The 18,384-nt window shown below is 43.6% G+C and overlaps 1 long non-coding RNA gene across 1 annotated transcript; it reads right to left on the reverse strand.

Moving 5' to 3' along the window:
* Positions 1–1,096: 1,096 nt before the first annotated feature.
* Positions 1,097–12,134, reverse strand: LOC131914655 (uncharacterized). Its single transcript, XR_009380172.1, has 2 exons — positions 12,022–12,134; positions 1,097–1,287 (listed from the first exon to the last, which is right to left on the reverse strand). It is a non-coding gene; the product is annotated as an uncharacterized LOC131914655 (long non-coding RNA).
* Positions 12,135–18,384: the final 6,250 nt, after the last annotated feature.

Raw genomic sequence — 18,384 nt, forward strand, 5'->3', positions numbered from 1 at the left:
TCTGGTCTCCTTGCCATGCCTTTTCTGCTATGATAGATGGAAACATTTGAAACCTTGAGCCAGAATAAATCTTTCCTCCTTTACATTGTTTTGAGGTGCTGGCTTCTATGCATCTTACACTAAGTTGCCTTATGCAGGAGTCATGGCCTTTTGTTCATTCACTAACTATTTGATAAGCTCCCACTGTGGATGGAACACATTGTTACCTGCTGAGTACGGTGACAAATAAAACTGGATGGGGTTCTTGGCATCATTTAACGATATTTCAGCAAAAGGGATAGAAAGCAAATAAGCATGAATATGAATGAGAATGACAGTTTGGGCCACATTCTAGGAGGGAAATGGAATGACTGACAGCTACAGCTTAGGTGTTTTGGAAGACCTCACAGAAAAAGCATCCTTTAGATTGAGATCTGACCAATGAGTAGGAGCAAGTGCACAGTGGGTGTGCGGACAGACGGGCAGACAGAAGGGCAGGCAGCAAGGCACTGAGGACAGAAAGCTCTTAAACTTTGGAGTGGTGATGCTTAACTTGGATGTACAATAAGATTTTCTAGGGAGCTTTAGTATGACTGGTGTGTGGTACTCAGAGAAGCTGCTGTGGAGGCATGGCGAGGAGTGCACTGTGGCTGGATGTAGTGAGAAGAGAAGGCTCCCAGAAGGGGTGTACCAAGGAGGATTACTCAGGATCATTTAAGACTGTGGTTTTTTTTTTTAATAAAAGGAATTCAGATTTGATCTTATTCAGTGAAATAAATGCATTTATTTCAACCATGACAGTGTGTGTATGTGTGTGTGTGCACATGCATGCATGCCTTCACAGCAGCTTCTCTGAGTACCAAACACCAGTCAGTTCTAAAGCTCCTTAGGAAATCTCACTGCACGCGCACGTGTACTAGAGGTTCTGGAAAACAGGAGATAGAAAAATGAGAGACAGCATCACTCTGTCCATCCTGCCTAAGAGGAGAAAAGTATTATTGTGTGGATATGAGATGTTTCCTGTGGGCTCAGATATTGGCTTGGTTGCCAAATGAAGGGCTTTTAGGAAGGGACTAGATCCCAAGGGCTCTCATCTGATCAACAAATCACTCCTCAATTGATTCTTAATATGTCCTTGTTGAAATGTGGTGGAAAGCAGAAAGTGAGACTGAGGTAGAGAAAGTGGGTCACAGGGGGTTCCTGGAAAGCTGCATCTCATCCCCTGCTGCTGTGCCCTCTTCTCTGCTTCCTAGATGCCGTGATGTAAGCAGCTCTTCTCCATCATGCCCTTTTGCCCTGGTGTTCTGCCTTACCAGAGAGACAAACAACAAAGCCACTGAGCACTGACTTGAACTTTCTGGAACTCTGAGGCAAAAATAAAATCTTTTCTTACTTTAAATTGTTGCTCTTGGTTATGTCTTATAGTGATTTAAAAAGTCTAGCAGGAGAGGTAATAGTAGACTGTCACTTGCTATATGGAAGCTTTGGCTCCTAAAGCCAAGATAGCCCCTGAAACTTAAATGAAAGATGGGATTTCCTGATTTTTCCTCATTTAGTAAGTAGAATGGGGGCATAGATTTTATCAAAACACATTGTATGCATTGTATGCATGTATTAAAGTCTCAGTTCTAACAAATGGAGGCATCTGGCATGTCCAGATTACCAAGGGGTCAGAGAGACTTCTTGAAGACTGAGGAATGGGAATTTATTCTTCAGAAAGCAGATTAAATGGGGAGGGCCCTCTTGAAGTTCCAGGGAAATGTCATGTCGTCAGAAAGTTACACAGTGCTTCATCACACGTTGTGGTACACTGAGCAGTGCCCTCAGTGTCACGTGGAGTGCGTTAGACATAGGAATGTCACTCCAAAGCCACTGATTCAAAGGTTTTCTTCCACTGGACCCCCAGGTTGGAAAAAAACATCTGTTACTGCTTGAATCCATCCCCCCTAAGTTCATATGCTAGCAACTTGATTCCCAACACAACAGTGTTGAGAGGTGGAGTGTTGAAGAGGTTATCAGGTTTAATAGGTTAAAGCCACTATTGTGTGTGTCAAGCTGACAACAATCTGTCACAGCAACAAAAACCAAACTAGAATCAAAATTGGTACTAGAGAGAATAGGTTCTTGCTGTGATGGACCTGAGCATGCTCTTCTCTCTCTCTCTCTTTCCTTCTTTCTTTCTTCCTTCTTTTTTTCTTTCTAGATAATTGTGGGAAGATTTCAGAACTTTGGGTTGGGAAAGCCACTAACTGCTCAAAGCTTCATGGGCTTCTCTGTGGGAACTTGCAATAGAAGAGCATTGAGAGAAATTCACACGAAGGAGATCTGGCTTGTAAAGTTTCAGAGGCAAGTAAAAACTTTATCAGGGCTCTTCAGGTGATATATTTTAATTAATAATATGTGGCTTTTAGTAATCTGGTGCTCATTGAAGAAAACCTCCTGGAAAGTATTTCCTCAGGGTCAGAACACAAACCATGGTCTAGAGAGACTAAGGCTGCATCCATTCTCAAACTTGGTAATATGTAAGAATCTCCCACACAGTACTTATTTTGGTAGCATAGAAGCTGCAGAATTGAAGGGGTCAGGGAGAAAGCTGAGGCTTAGCACCACGTGAGAAGGTTGAAGTTCATCAAGAGAGTCCAGGAAGCTATTGGTGGAAGCGCAACCTCAGATGTAGTGGGAACTCCAGCATGTTTGAGATGCCAAGACTGTGGCATGACCACTAAAGACAGTGTCAAGTGTGGAGTGGATCTGGCCTGACTCTATTAGGCAGGTGGTGTGTGTTGCAGATGGCAGAGCTGGAGAAGTAGAGCTACCCAAGTCTCCCGGAGCCCAGAAGATTGTGAGTCCCAGATGCTTTACACTGAGTTAAAGGATTTGATTTATACTGCTGGATGTTGATTTTGATTCAATATGATTGTAACTGTGCCTTGGTTCTTCCCTTGTGGGATAAAAGGTTTGTGACTTATTTTTTATTTTATAGGAGCCTACATCTGAGAAATGTTTGAGTTTTAAAGAGATATTGGATGTTTTAGAGACTGGAGTTGTGTTAAAATTCAAAAGACTATGAGACTTTAAAAGTTGGAGTGTGGTTTATATTGTGATGCCATTCATAACATGAGATCTTGGGGGATAAACAAAAAAGGAGAGATTGTAGTTTAATGGTGATGTGTTTTTGTGTCAAATTGACAAGGGATTAATTGTGCCAGTTAATTTTTTGCTAATTTGACATAAGCTAGAGTCATCTAGGAAAGGCAATGTAAATTGTGCATTGCCTCTATCAGATTGGCCTGTGGACAAGTCTGTGGGGCTTTTCAATTTCTTGACTGATGATTGGTATCGTAGGGCACAGGCCACTGCGGGCAGTAACACCCCTGGGAAAGTAGTCCCGGGTTATGGAAGAAAGCAAACTGAGAAATCCCTGAGAGCAAGCATTCCTCCATGGCCCTTGCTTCATTCAGTTCCGGCCTCCACATCCCTACATTGAGTTTCTGAGTTGAAGTCACAGATGAAGGGCTGTACGCTGTAAATCAAGTGACAGCCCCCACTCAGGTTGGTTTTAGTCAGTGCTTTTATCACAGCAACAGAGAAGCAAACCGGATTGTCACAGGAGTGGGTTAGGTTTCTTAGAAGCCAATTTCTTACAACATAATGAACCCAACCTCCCTCCCCTCCCCCACATACACTTCATATATATTTTCTTCTCTGTCTTTCTGATTAGGAGATGGAGGCACTTTTATATCTTGTATTATAAAGATATATTTGTGCTACGTATTGTAGCACAATGGTTTAATAACATACACTATAATAGTTTGTTTGTTTTGGGTTAATCCCCAGCTCCAGCCCAGATGCTCACGGAGGAGTATAAAGTTGAAATAGACACACATCAATGAGACTCCATATCTCAAGAAATGCCAGAGCTCCTATATCCACAGAACAAGGGAGAAGGAAAGGCATAGTGGCAGGGGAGCCACAGATAACACACATCTCAGAGATGTGCCTGAGCACCTGAGCAGAGGGGTGAGGCTGAGCCAGAGTGGATGGCTGCCTTTGTGTCCTCTCTTCCCATAAAGCCATCTTGCTGGAGATCAGACGTGGAACGGTCTTTTAAAAAAGATGTTAAGTCACTGCTGTCCCAGACCACCAGGTCTCTGAATAAAGCGTAACATAAAGATTTCTTTCTTCTATCCATTCATCCACCCATTGGTGGCAGACAGCATAGGCTAGGTTCTTGTTGTTGTTATAGATTCTGGAAAGTTGCTTCAGGACTCTCTAGTAAATCACCGAATTAACAAGGAGACCTGGTGGCTGCCTGGACAGGGAGTACCTGGGAATCCACCCTGGACTGTGATTTTACTGGAGGACTTTCCTTCCTCAGCTCTCCTGAACTCTCTCTGCTGTCACCCAGCAGATCGACTCCCCAAGCTTTCTGGTTCGCTTCCTGAGTCAAGACTTACCTAGCCTCTAGTTTAAAAATGTTTTCTCTTCCGTTTCTATTCCAGACATGGCCTGTGTGGCCTCTGGTTTGAAAGTACCTTTCTGTCCTGCCCTGTTCTGTGTGGTTTATTTCAGGGCTCTGATTGTTAGAATGGATGACACAGCCTCCATTCCCGCCAGCAGACCTTGTTAGCTGCCCCTTGGGGATATGCTCTTGTAAAATTGATCTGATTATGCCTATGCAGCTACGAAAAAAAAGTAGCTGTTTTCTGTCTCCCCAAGTTCCCCAGGAGAGCAAACGCCTTTTGTAGCCCAAACTGCAATTACAAGACTAAAATAAAGATTTTTGGTTCCCTGTATATTTTTCACCTTCTGCCCTCTTGCTCATACAAGACAGATTGCTGTCTCAGGCCATTGGAAGCTTCTTATTTGGGCCAGCCTTTGTTAAACTGTAACATTCTACAACTCTCAGACCTTTGTAAGACAGAAGGAAAAATGTAAAAGAATCTTTCTAAAAATCCAAATGATAACATTTGGTGAACAATCAAGCCTGCAGGTCAAACACTAATAAACATAAAAATGAAAAATCAGCAAGATTCACGTCTACAAATGACAAACACACTGAGGAAGAGATCAAAGAAACAGTTCCTTTCCCAATACCTCACAAAATATCTTGAGGAAACTCTAATCCAACAAGTTGAATGACTTGCATTATAAAAATTTGGGGGACAATGAAGAAAGAAATTGAAAATGACATCAGAAGACGGAAAGATCTCCCATGCTCATGTGTCAGTAGGATTAATATTGTGAGAATGACCACCCTACCAAAAGCAATCTCCAGATTCAATACAATCTCCATCAAAATCACAACACAATTCTTCATATAAATTGAAAAAAACAATCTTCAACTTCATATGAACACACACACACACACACATGCACACACACAACTCAGAATATCTAAAACAATTCTGAATAATAAAAGAACTTCTGGAGATATTACCAGCCCAGATTTCAAAGTGTATTACAGAGCTATAGGAATAAAAGACAGTTTGGTACTGTCACAAAATACCAGCTTGACTAATGGAATAGAATTGAAGATCCAGACATAATTCTACACAACTATGGACATCTGATTTTTTGACAAAGAAGCAAAAAGTGCACACTGGAGAAAAGACAGATCTTCAACAAATGGTGCTGGTCTAACTGCATGTCTGCATGTAGAAGTCTACACACAAAACTCAACTCCAAATGGATCAAGGACTCAACATAAGTCCAGCTACCCTGAATCTGATAGAAAAGAAAGTAAGAGAATAGGTTTGAACTCATTGGCACAGAAAAAGGTTTTGTAAACAGGACACCAATACCATAGGCATTAAGACCAACAATTAATAAGTGGGACCTCATGAAACTGAAAAGCTTCCACACCATAATTTGAGCAAAGTGGCAGCCTTCAGAATTGGAAAATATCTTTCCTGATTATACATCTGATAGAGGGTTATTATCAAGAATACACAAGGAACAAAAAAATTACCCTGAATATAAAGGAAACATAACTCAGTTAAAAAATGTGGTATAGTGCTATACACAGAGCTCTCAAAAGGTGAAACACAAATGGTGGAGAAACACTTTAAAAGATGGTCAACATCCTCAGCCATTAGGGAGATACAAACTAAAACCTCTTTAAGATTTTATCTTATACCAGTCAGAATAGCCCAGATCAAGAAAACAGATGATGGCTCATGCTGGTGAGGATGTGGGGTAATGGGAACACTCATCCATTACTGATGGGAATGCAAACTGGTACAACATCTATGGAAACTTTAGGTTCCTTGGGAAGCTGGGAATCAGTATACCTCAAGATCTAGCTATACCACTCTTGGGAATATATCCAAATGACTTTATATCATACTATAAAGATAATTGCTCATACACATTCATTGCTGTTCTATTTATAATAGCCAGAAATTAGAAACAGCCTAGATATCCATCAACTGATAAATGGATAGTGAAACTTTGGTACATATATACAATGGAATATTATTTAGCTGTTAAGAAAAATGAAATTACAAAATTTTTAGTTAAATGGCTGGAGCTAGAAACGATCATCCTGAGTGAGGTAACTCAGGCCCACAAAGACAAATAATGCAGATTTTCTCTTCTATGTGGGTGTTAGCATTTAAACTTTAGATATGTGTATTTCAATCAAAATAACCACAAAGGTCGCATAGCTGGTAAGGGACCAGGTGAGGAGGAGGAGATCTTTCAAGGAAGCAGAAGCAGAGGATAGCATCATAAAGAGCGAGGGGGGAATTATAACAGAAGATTAATTGGGGATGGGGACAGGAGATCTCATAGTAAATGAAAATATTGGGAAGGACAGCTAACACTAAAGCTCCTTTGAAAGCTGTATGGAAACTTAGCTCCGTAGAAGCTCCCTAAAATGAAAAGAATCTAAATGGAGTCACTATAGAATGGGGGAGACAGCACCCCAACTGGACATCTTATGCTACCAAACTTTACTCCTACTGACTAGTAATCATGCTGCTGGATAGTACTTTGCACACTACTGGAGGATAGAAATAATCATCAGTATCATCCAGCTACAAACCTTTTAGGAATTTAGGACCCATTCATTAACATGGAACCCATACAGGACACAGCTAAGGTTGCCAAGAGTCTGAGACTAGATACCTATACCTCCTATTGGCCTAGGAGAAAATGCTGTGGATATCATTCTGTATAAATAAAACACTGATTGGCCAGTGGCCAGGCAGGACGTATAGGCGGGACAAGGAGAGAGGAGAATTCTGGGAAGTGGAAGGCTGAGTGGGAGAGACACTGCCAGCTGCCGCCATGACAAGCAGCATGTGAAGATGCTGGTAAGCCACGAGCCACATGGCAAGGTATAGATTAATAGAAATGGCTTAATTTAAGATATAAGAACAGTTAGCAAGAAGCCTGCCATGGCCATACAGTTTGTAAGCAATATAAGTCTCTGTGTTTACTTGGTTCACTCTGAGCGGCTATGGGACTGGCGGGTGACAGAGATTTGTCCTGACTGTGGGCCAGGCAGGAAAACTCTAGCTACAAGAAAACCTACTATTATTCTGCTAAAGGTGCATATCAATCAATGACATACTGCTATACCAATAGATTGGCCCTAATCAGAAAAGCTTCTTCTTGAAGTAGATAGGAGTTAACTCCGAGACCCATAACTGGGCCATGTGCAGAGAGTGACTTTTGAGCAATCACTTCTCAATGAAATGTCTTTATCTAAACCCTCCTCTTACTGCCCTGAGATTTCTGTGGAAGAAGAGGCAGGAAGAGTCTCTGAGCTAGAGGTGGTGGGTAACTCCAAGGAAACCATGTCTTCTAGACACAATGGTGATGATGAAGATGTAAACTCACAGAGCTTGGCAGCATGCACAAGACCTTCACAGATTCATACCGGACAAAATTCCAACCCCGAGAAGGGGAAGTGGACACAAAGTCCCACCCTTAACCAAGAAGCTATTTGCATTGATACCTGCTGGGAAAGGGAAATTTAGCTTTCTCCAATGGTGTATCACTGCACATATCAACCACATGGCAGGGTCCATGCCCAGGAGTAGTTGGCCAACACAAAATGGGATCCAAGTTTTTTTTATATGTGCTCTTTTTTTTTGGTATTTTTTTTTATCTTATTGATTTTCTTCCCTTTTATTTTTAGTTTGTTTTTCTGTTTTGATTTTCATTTTTTGTTGTTTTTCCTGGCATTTTTAGAGAGAGAGAAAGAAAGAGATATAGAAAGAATATAAAGTTGATGGGGGAGAGTTTTGGAGGAGTTTGGGGGAGTAAAAAGAATATAATCAAAATGTATTGCATGAAATAATTTTTAAATAATTTTTTTCTTAAAATGAAAGTGATAGTAAAGTCTGCCTAGGATTTACAACATACAAATGCTTCGTAGTCTCATAATGCATTGATGAGTAATCCTGGTTTGTTACATTATGTCGTGAATGTAGTTTAGAGTCAACTCTCTTTGAATAAGTTGGTAAATTTATTTTTTATTTTGCTGTCTGATAAGCTATATATAAAAAATAAAACATCAAAACCCTAGTAAGTAAAAGGGGGAGTAGATAAAGATGTAAGACTAGGGATATATTTTTGGTAAGGAAAGTTACACAGCAATACATTTTCTTGATGGGAAAAATAGAAAAGAAAAAATGAGGACAAGTTAAGCATGTTACAAAAGGTCCAGTACGTTCTATAGGGCTCATGGAAGAGGAATCTGTAAAGTGGCATCTGTGCAATGACTAAAGATTCAGTACCGTTGATTTAAAGCTAGAACCTACACCTCTAGTTAAGTCAGTGAGATTCTCCTAGGGTATTAATCTGCTCTGGGTAGCATAAAAATGCATAAAAACAAAACAAAACAAAACAACAACAACAACAAAGTCTGTTTGATGAAGATAGTTATATTTTCTGCTAAGGCTTTGGGGTTTTTAACTAATTAAAATCTAACACTTAACTAAGGGGAATCACTCATTCTCTCCTTACACACACGTCAATGGCTGCTCCCTTCTCAACACCCCTGCTTCACAAGCTGTGGATCAGTAAGTTGAACCCACTCACAATTCTTACCAGTTCTAGAAGCTTCTGTTTGTGGCCTGTCTTGCTGGTTACAGTCGAGTCTCCCACCTCTCTGGTTCTGCTATGGTTTATGACTCCAAATATTAGTTCTATCTCTCACTCATTGGTCCCCCAATCCTCTCAGGGAACTAACCTCTGTCCCTCTTTTCCCATGTACTGATACAGGACTCTGGACATCCACTGATCAGCCGATCTCCTGCAACACAAACATGAGAGTGTCTCCTCCCTACTCTACAGGCCAGAGCATAGATGCCTGGGGTGGCCGGGCCACTGACTCAAGGTCACATCGTAGTAACAAGAGCCCTGGTACTGAACCAAGAGCTGTCAGACTCTACATCTTGCACACTTAATAATGAAGAAATATGGCTCTCTGCATGAACAGTTTTATCGATCTTCCTACAGGATGTGCTCATTCCTCCTCTGAGCCTCTCTTTAGCTTTTCATAAATATGGCAGGATAATATTTTAAAGATATAGGCCATAGGTTCTTCCTTAGTTCTCTTCCTTCCTCTGACTTCTCAGAGAGGGAAGAGAGAGAGAGGAAGAGGGAAAGGGAGAGGGAGAGGAAGGAAGGGAGGGAGATATAGGGGAGAGAGAGAGAGAGAGAGAGAGAGAGAGAGAGAGAGAGAGAGAGAGAGAGAGAGAGAGAGAAGGAGAGGAGAGAGAATTCTTAGTTTGGGGCTTCGTGCTTCAGGTAACTCTATAGTCAATGGCTTTTTGTGCTCTCCCTCTCTCTAAGAAGTCAGAGGAAGGAAGAGAACTAAGAGAAAGTTTAACATCTTAGTGGGAATGGGAGCTTAGGGGACATCTACGTATGGACCATGGTCTGTGAGGCTGGGGGGAATGATCAGTGTGCAACTTGCCTTTCCCAGATCAAGAGAGAAGAAGAGCGACCATTTGTGAAAGCATGGGGCAGATTTGAGGCAGCCCCTGGGTCTTGGCTTTCCATATAGCATTCGTCCTGGTCGATCCGTCGGCCTCACAGTTAGGACTAGAGCCTTTTAGGATCCCCATTGCTCCAGCATGATAATGACAGACAGTTAAAGGGTAGGGACGGTAGTGTGTGTGAGACTCCTCAGCATCAGCCTAGGCACACTGGGAACCTAAGGTTTGGCCGGGTGATAGATGAACCGGAAGATAACTTTCCCAGTCAAGAATCCAAAGTAGTCAACTGCCCCAGACTCTCAGCTCAAGCTTTGACACCAAGAACATGGAAGACACAACTCAGAAATAGGCTAAGACTCTGTAATTCAGGAAAAATGGGGTCCCAAGTAGAACTTAAGGTAAGTTGGTAAGAAGATAAGGGTGGTTCTTTGCAGGCAGGTTTGAGGGGAGTAGGATTCTCCTCACCTGCCTTCTTCTGGGATGGGCATCTGCATCTGGCCAGCTGCTGTGATCCCATCTACCTGCAAAGCCCTGATCCCCAGGACCCACCTTGTTAGAAGATGACCTGGGGCTCCTCAGAGCCCTCATCTGTTCCTCACTGCAAGGCAATACACAGATCGCCCATGTTTCTCTGGGGAAGGTGGGGCCTCCCTCAGTGTCCTGCATAATTGGGATGATGCGCAGAGAAATTAAAAAGGTCATTAATCACTGTGGAGCCCAAGGCAGCTCTCGGGGACCTATTCTTCATGATGATTAATGGCAGGCAGTTCCTCCCTACTCCCAATTCATTTTCCTGCCACTATTCACTCACTTTCCTTTGCTGTGTCCTCTTCGTCCCTTGTCTTAGGAAGCCACAGGTGCAGTGGCGGGTCCTTCTTGACCACTGCCCTGCCTCTTCACCTGGTATGGACCTCCAGATGCTACATGCGCTCTCTGGACCAGAGTCGTGCTCCCCTGATGTGCACCCCTCCCTTTGCCATCCTTTTCTGGCTCTGATGAGTACTACTACTCTCTGATGCCTTCGAATCTTAGTCAACAGAAGGATGGAGAACAGAGTTACAGGCTCTCAGGGCTCTCTATGGATACTAACGGTGATGATGATGTGGACTGTGATGATCAGTACTGGGCACTTGTAACAACTACTTTATGTGTGAATGGACCTTTATTTAAATGCTACCTTGACCTTGGGAGGTGTGACTTTCAGCCCCATTTTACAGGCAAGAAAACAGTCAGTGAGTGACTCCCTTAAAGTGATGATGCGAAGAAATGGCAGAGGAGGACTGGAAGACCGATTTCATCTGCTACCGATGCCGTCTTTAAATGCCTACACAGCTGAGTACACCAGCTGTCATTTCTCAGGAACCAGGGAGGGAAGTACTCATCCCCATGGCTTGCTTTCCCAGCTCCCAGGCAAGCTGCCCCTCCCGGGCAGGGTGAGCCATGTTCATGTCACGCTTGATCAGTCTCCTCTTCTCCTCTTGTTTGCCAATTAGCCTCCCAGGAGGCCCACATCTACTTAAAATAAGCAACTCCTTCCTCCCACTGTTGCCTGGAGCCCAGAGTTTCCCTCAGACCAGTGCCCAATCAGATGTTTGGTTTTCTCGGAGATAACTATATCCTGGGGGATTTGAGTGAATTTATGAGAAGAGAGCAAATCCTATAAAGTTAAAGCACGCTAAAGCACTTGTCCGAGACTGGCAGAAATGTGGGAATATTACCCACCTGCCTTAGTCTGTTTTGTGCAGCTGTCACAGACTCCCTGATGCCAGGTGATTTATAAATAAAAGAAGTTTATATCTTACAGTTCTGGAGGTTAGAAAGTTCAAGACCAACGGCATCCCATCTGGCAAGATTCTTCTGGCGGCATCCTTCCAACAGTGGAAAGGGAAGGCAGGGGGGAGTATGTGAGAGCGGGAAGGACCAAACTCATCCTGGACCTTGTGTGATAACCAGCCCAGTCACAAGATGATGGCACTAATCCATTTCCCATGGCAGATCCCTCAGGACCGTTTCTCAGAAGTCCTGTCTCTTAACACTTCTTAACATACTCTGGGGACTCACGGAAACCACGATCCCAGTCACCGACCTTGTGCAAAGTCCTGGAGCAGGTTGGAAAGCCATGAAAGACCAGAGGGGACCTGTTGCCAGCTCACTGAACGGCTTTGGGGTGATGTTTGTAGTAAAGCCAGAGGATAGAGTAGGTTCTGAAAGTTGAAAGGTAGAGCTATGACTCGGGTGAGGACAGTGTGCACAGGAAAGATGCTGGGAGGAGAAAAGAATTCAGGGGGAAGGGGTGTGCTTCGACTTACCCTGGACTCCTTTAGGATATTGCCTGTGAGAGGGAAAGGGACCAGAGGCTATGGAATCATGGGCATTTAGGAGCCTCAGAAAAATCAGTGATGACAATTTGGCATTAGGAAACATTCCTTAAGTCATGGATATGTGCCCATCTTTACCATAACAGTATGGAACAGCTATTGCTAACACGCTCATCTCACAGCCACAGAGGGGTCTTTTATTTAGGGTCACAGAGGGAATGGCAGGCAAAGCTGTATCCAGGCCCAGTGGATGTCACAATGGAGCCCAGCTCTCAGTCACAGCGCACAGCTGGGGTTCACCACGGTGCCCTGGCTACACCATTGACTCAGAGAAATGAGACTGCCTTTGTGTACCGATAGAGTCTTTCTCCATATCACAGAGCACTCTTGGTGTACCTATTTAGAACACTTGCTTACCTGAGCACCACAAGCCTTTGCCAGGCTAGGTGAAAAACGAATAAAAAGAGTCCTTTGGTCAGAAGTCATTAAGAACATGGCAGGAAAGCATCCAGCAAAGCTCAGGACCTTCTGAGCGTGAATTCAAGTCCCACAAATCCTAAACTTTCAGCAGGAACCAAAGCTCTCCCCAGACCCTGGATATTTCTTTAACATCAGGATCCCAAGTCTTTGCCTTCTCCCCTTCTATAAGCAATGTCACTCTCTGAGTCTTGCTCAGAATGGTTAAACCACTTCCTTCTTTTCTGAGAGCCACACCTGTCTGTGATCCAGGCTCGGGGCCACTGACTGATCTCAGTGTGTGTCCAATGCAGCCAAAGGGCTATGAAATAGCTAGCTTTCATGAGCCAGTCTGATAAATTATCTCTGGTCATGCTTGTGCCTTTCTCTTGGCTTCAGCTACACAGAGCAATGGCTGTTCATTCCCCACCCACCAGGAAGAATGTTCGTGAGAACAAGAAGAGCTAAAGGCCTGGGATAATTAGATAGCTGGTGGCTAACGAGGGATTTCACTGGGCAGAGCCTCGTGGTGGTTAGTGAATAATTACCATGGAAACATTGGAGCCATGCTCAGCTGCTACCCCCTGACCATTTCCCTGGAGAGCAGACTTCCATCCACAAAGCAGCATCTAGGACATTGACATTCTTTGGGGGAAAAAATAAATGGACAATTAGAGGAAGATAGGTCAAGTCTTTGTTGGAGTGAAGTTTTACCAACATCTGTCCTGGAGTGTAAGTGATGCTGGTGTTTCTGAGCAAGAGGAAATCATTGGAAGGAGATGAATTCAGTTTGGACAAGTCTCCTTTAGTGAGTTTCGAGGACAGGGAGACATGCCTAATTAGGAGTCAGGCTTTTCTGCCGTTTAGAGGCAGCACAGGGTTTGTCAGGAGGTGTGAAGACTTTTCTGGTTCTCCACATTCATGTTTATTCAGTCTGCCTATCGGGAGGTGAAACCCTACCATCACTTTCAGTGGGAACTGGCCCTCTGACCTTGTGAGCCGTGGGGCAGCACCTTCTCGTGAAGGTTATGAAGATGGGGCCCGGAAGTGGGCTGAAGACTCTCTCTGAGACCAGGTTAGGCTTTCCTGTAGTAAAGAAAGCCCAAAGCTTCAGCTGACTTAGTGTACCGAGGGCAATTGGATCCATCATCTAAAGTGTGACCGGCCACATGTTTTCTATGTCATGTGACTGCTACCTGGAACTCAGGACCTCTCAGTGGAAGTAAAGAAGGGTTGTGATTGGTGGGGAAGAGAACACTGGTTCTTCTTGGTCACAGAGCAGAAGAGACATAGTGTTTCCACCTGCACTTCCTTGGTCACACAGCCCCAACACAATCCTAAGCAAGGCTGGGAAATATGAAGAAAACATGTCATTTGGACAGCGTCTTCTGTGCCCAGCAGGGGAGAACTGTATTACTTTTTCCATTGCTGTGATAGAACACCATGACTAAAGGCAAATTCAGGAAAAGAGGGTTTATTTTGGCTTATGCTTCTAGAGGGATAGAGGTCTATCTTGACAGGGATGCATGGCAGGAAGGGGCAGGCATGGAGGTAGGAGCAGGAAGCTGAGAACTCACATCTCCAAATGCAAGCATAAGGCAGATAGAGCAAAACGGGAGTATTGAGAGACTTTAGAATAATAAAGGGAAAATTTTGTTGTACCCATTTTACTAATTAAGAAACTGAAACACAGGAAGTTGTGTCAGCTGCACAGAGTTACACAGTAGACAGCTGAAGAAAAAGTGGATTTGAGCTGGAGATACAGCTCAACTAATAACATGATTGCCATGCAAGGGTGAGGGTCTAAAATAACAGGTATGGTGGTGTGTACCTGTGACTGACTATAGCACCCTAAAGCACCAGGTGTGGTGACATGCCCTGTGACCACCACAGTACCCTAAGGTACCAGGTGTTGACAGTGTGCACCTATGAGCACAATGACCTAAGATACCAAGCATGATGGTGTAAACTGAGGTCACCTAAAGTTGACCGTTTTTCTCTGTATGCATGTGTATCTGCATATGCTGGTACACACACACACACACACACACACACACACACACACACACACAGAGTGGCTCTTAGTTCATTTGCCCCTCAGTTCATGGTCAACTCACTGTCTTATAAATGTAGCAAACACTGTTCAAGGCTGTCACACTGGTCACACTGGTCATTTGAAAATCATGGCCTGCTCTTCTTTTTCCCTTATGTAGACATTTGGAAAGAAGAAATTCTCTCTTCAGGCTGGTCCCGACTGCAATGCAGAGGCATGGGTCTTCAGTCCCTTCTAATAGGGAAGGGTGATGTCAGCAAAACTTCTTGCTTTGAAACATATTACTTTGAACTTGGCAACCTGTAAACTGGGTTGCCATGGTTACCAGAGATCTCCCGGGGAATGATGAACACAAGAGGTAGGCTTGAAACACAATCAAGCCATTCCCCTTCAGCTGCAGCCTGAGCTGGTGACAGTCTTTGACAGACCCTCACATGCCCAGGAAACCCTAAAGCAGTGTCCTTATGTCCAGCTTGGCCGACAAAGTACCCCAGTGTGTTCATGTGTAATAATGACTAACATTCACTGGGCATCATGGGCAAAGTGTTAAGTGAATTATCTCATTCAGTCCTCCCAAACCTTGCTACATTTATTGTCACCTTATTGTGAAGGTATGTATGTGCACAAGCACACACACATACGGGGTGGGGAGGGGGGGATCATTCCCATATCTCTGCTAGAAAATAGCACCTTCCTCCTGAGCCTGTGCTTGTAAAAGGTGTGTCCTGTTTAGAGCCCGTCTTCCATAGCTTGAGTAAACAGCAGCTCCAGGCTATTCGACTTGTAAGATTCCTGGAAGGAAATTCCCATTCATGGAGGAGCCATGAAAAGTGTTAGGCCAGAAAGATATAGATATTAACATTGTGGACTAAAACAGTGGTCTAGGTGGGTCAACGAAAAGAAACCAGAATTCAAATGTGTGTAGCGTGCAGGTAACTGTGCCTGGAGGTCTCACGACAATCCTAGGGGGAGATGGAGGACAAAGAATTTGCCTCTTCCCTTTTCAGTGAAGCACTCAAGAAGACCAAATCCATCGTCCACAGAGCTCAGGTAGGTAACAGGTGAGTGGTGAGGTAGGGTAGAAACCATGACAGAAAGGAGTGGTAGAGGCTGCGGACTGTGTGTGGGCAATGTGAGGTGCAGGTTCTATCTAAGCAGATAGCTTTGATTACCTCTCCACTCACTCCCCTCAGGTTTATAGATACGGTTATTTCAGAAGCCAGAGACCCGGCTGCCACTCTGTGTCTCCTGATGGTGAAGTACCATTTCCAAGAAAAATGTAGGCTCTGTGCAGATGATAGACAGTAACTATGGACTGCCCCCAGGCCCAGGGCCATCTGTTCAGAGCTGTGTTCTGAATGTTACTCCTGGTTTAGCATCCAGTTGGAGAAGCATGGATGGAGACTCTGAGTCTTAGGGTTACAGGATTGAGAACACTCCCACCCTGTCTACTTGAATTGACGTAATATAACTCCTAGCTATGAGGGGTAACTAACTAGCACCTCTCCAAACCAGAGAGAAAGCAATGAGAACTCAAAGAATACGAAACAAAAGAGACTGGGAAGCATCAGAGCCTATGGCAGAGGCTGGAGGTGTGCCCCTTTATAGGACATTTGTCAGTTTTACTAGCACTGTGGATCTTGGACCAGAAGTTTGAGGACAGACTTGTTGAGAGAAACATTTGTCTGGAAATGAGAAGAGCACTATGGTAGTCCAATGGAGACCATGGTGTTCAGTCATCTGTGTGGCTCTAACTAGCTGTGTGTCCTTAGGAAAATGTTTGATGCACACACACACACACACACACACACACACACACACACACACACACACGCCTATTGCCTCCATTTTCTCATGTACCAAACAAGGTGGAAGAATGAATCAGTTGATACATAGGAAAGATACCCATCAAGATCTCAGTCATGGAGAGCTCTGGGTTCCTGTAGTTGCTGTGGCTGTGGCTTTCCATTGAGGGCCCCGTTCAAAGGCCTTGCTAGAAGAGGTGTTCAGGAAAGCTCTTAGGAGTGACAGACTCTGCTGCACTACACTGATCCAACTTTATCTTTGTAGCTCACATGCTGTCCACAGCCAGGTCCAGAGAAGGGCCTCTCACCATGAGAGAACCACTATGGCTGCCTTGTAAGATTGCATCCATTCTCTGGGCCCTCCTAGACTGGAGTTTGATGATGGATCCACTACTGTTAGATCTTGAGCTTTCAAGGTGTCACATCCAGGCTTACTGTAACTTTCAGAGTCCCAGTGCCCATTGGAATCCTTCAGGGAACACTGACCTGCAGGGAGGAAAGACCTTTTTCAATGCCTCTGCATGCAAGTGTGAGACCACCCAATGAATGCCTCAGGCTCAGGAATGTGAATGCACATTGTCAAAAACACATACCAGAATCCAGAACCCAGTCCAGAGCTAGGATGTGTGGTGCATTAATACAGGGAGCCGGGGAGCTGCTTCCCGCTGAGCCTCAATAGCCTCACTGTTTTGGTAAGGGTCAATTTCAATCCATCAACATAGCCCCTTCTTTTATTTTGATGTTATAAATAAAATTTACTCAGATTTATTTCTTAATCCCTTGGCTAATGTTGTAATGCTGAATCAGATTGAGATCAGTTTTTTGGTAAAATCATTGCCAATATTGGTAAGTATTTTAGAATATACATTAACATAATTGTTATTAGCCAAATTAATTCCAGACATCTAAAGGATTGTTTATAATCACTATTAAGGAGCTGACCTGGATAGAAAACTAATATATTTGAAATTTATCCATTTCATCTTTAAAATTTTTTTAAAATTTTTCTCTCATACATTATATCCTGATCACAGTTTCCTCTCCCCCCACTCCTCCTAGTCTTCCCACTCCACTTCCCCTCTCCCCTACATCCACTCTTCCTCTGTTTCCCTTCAGGAAAGATCAGGTATTCCAGGGACATCAACATAATAAGTTACAATAAGACTATGCACAAACCCTCATCTCAAGGCTGGATGAAGCATCCTAGTAGGAGGAAAAGGGTCCCAAGAGCAGGCAAAAGTGTCAGATATACCCCCTCTCCCACTGTTAGGAGTCCCACAGGAAGACCAAGCTACAACATAGTCCCTTCTTATTCCACCAGCTCTTGTTCTGCTGTATTTGATTAACCAGAATCCTCATTCCCCAACAGGAAGAGAATTTACTGAGTTACTTTTGGAAATTCACATTCTATTCTCTATTTGGTTGGAAGGATCCACTGGGAGACAGTTCTACATATGGTTGTCACAAATCCACTCTGCCATCTTAATTATCTCAGTTACTTAACTGAATTAAAACACACAAATGTGCACACACATACACAATAGAAAAACCAAAACACATAAGGACCTAGAATCTTGGGAACAGCAGGGAGGCATGTTAACAATGGCTACAAAGAGAGCCTGAGGCCTCTGAGCACTGAGCACCTTGTGTGAATTATCCTTCAAGACTCACAGTGATGGGGCAGAGTTGTGATTACCACAGTATAGATGAAAAAACCCAGACATAGAGATGAAGTAAGGAATGGAAGCAACAGAGTCACTCCATAGCTGTGCTGTCTTAGTGTTGTTTCACTGTGACAAAATGCTTGAAATAAATAA

The sequence above is a fragment of the Peromyscus eremicus genome, chromosome 1 (genome assembly GCF_949786415.1).
Source record: "Peromyscus eremicus chromosome 1, PerEre_H2_v1, whole genome shotgun sequence".
Taxonomy (NCBI): domain Eukaryota; kingdom Metazoa; phylum Chordata; class Mammalia; order Rodentia; family Cricetidae; genus Peromyscus; species Peromyscus eremicus.